The following is an 822-nucleotide window of genomic DNA, read 5'->3' as shown; positions in this document are numbered from 1 at the left end:
TTTTATCCTTTTATTTTTCTCTCCTCATAATATTTGTCTTTTCTATTTTCAGTTCTTCTTTGCTTGAGGACATGCAAACCTTTAAGTTTGGTGTTGACGCTGCGCTTATTGGTTTTCTGGCACAAAAGGGAGGCAAATCATCTTCATTAAGGAGCACAACCTGAAGAATAAAGCGACCGCTAGGATAACTAAGGTGGTTGAGTTCCTTTCATTTTTATTCCTCCCCTCTTTTTCTATGTTATGTTCTGGTTTCCTGTTATTTTGCTTTGTTTGTTGCATGATCCTTTATTAGTTAGAATCCTAGGACTAGTTTAGTTTTCTTTTATTGCTTTAATGCTGAAAAGATGTTTCATGTACCACTCACTGAACTTGAATATAAAAAGAAAAGAAAAAGAAGTGATGTATTGCATGAGAAATTGAGTTAATTTTAAGAATAGACTGATTTACTTAAAGGTGGTGGTATTTTCAGTGATTTTTGAATGCATGATATGAACAGTGCATATTTAAATTTGAATCAAGGGATATTAATGTATAAGGAATAGGAATTTAGAGAATTATTATGACTTCTCTAAAATGTTGAAAAATTTAATCCTTGAAGCAAAAGAAGTAGCAAAAGAAAAAATAAATAAATAAACAATAATAAAAGCAAGGTCCAAGGCTCTGAGCATCAATGACTAGGGAGGTCAGACATGATTAAAAGCTCAAAGAGTTGTTTCCCTAGTCATATGCTTGTGGTGTGATTATGTCAAGTAATCCTTGAGACAGAACACTTAGAGTCGAAACCAAGTGCGTTTAACAGAGTATGCCAAAGGCTTTGAGTAC

Source organism: Arachis duranensis, chromosome 1 (assembly GCF_000817695.3).
Source record: "Arachis duranensis cultivar V14167 chromosome 1, aradu.V14167.gnm2.J7QH, whole genome shotgun sequence".
NCBI classification, from domain to species: Eukaryota; Viridiplantae; Streptophyta; class Magnoliopsida; order Fabales; family Fabaceae; genus Arachis; species Arachis duranensis.
The sequence above is the reverse complement of the archived record's forward strand: the minus strand, read 5'-3'. Positions refer to the sequence as shown.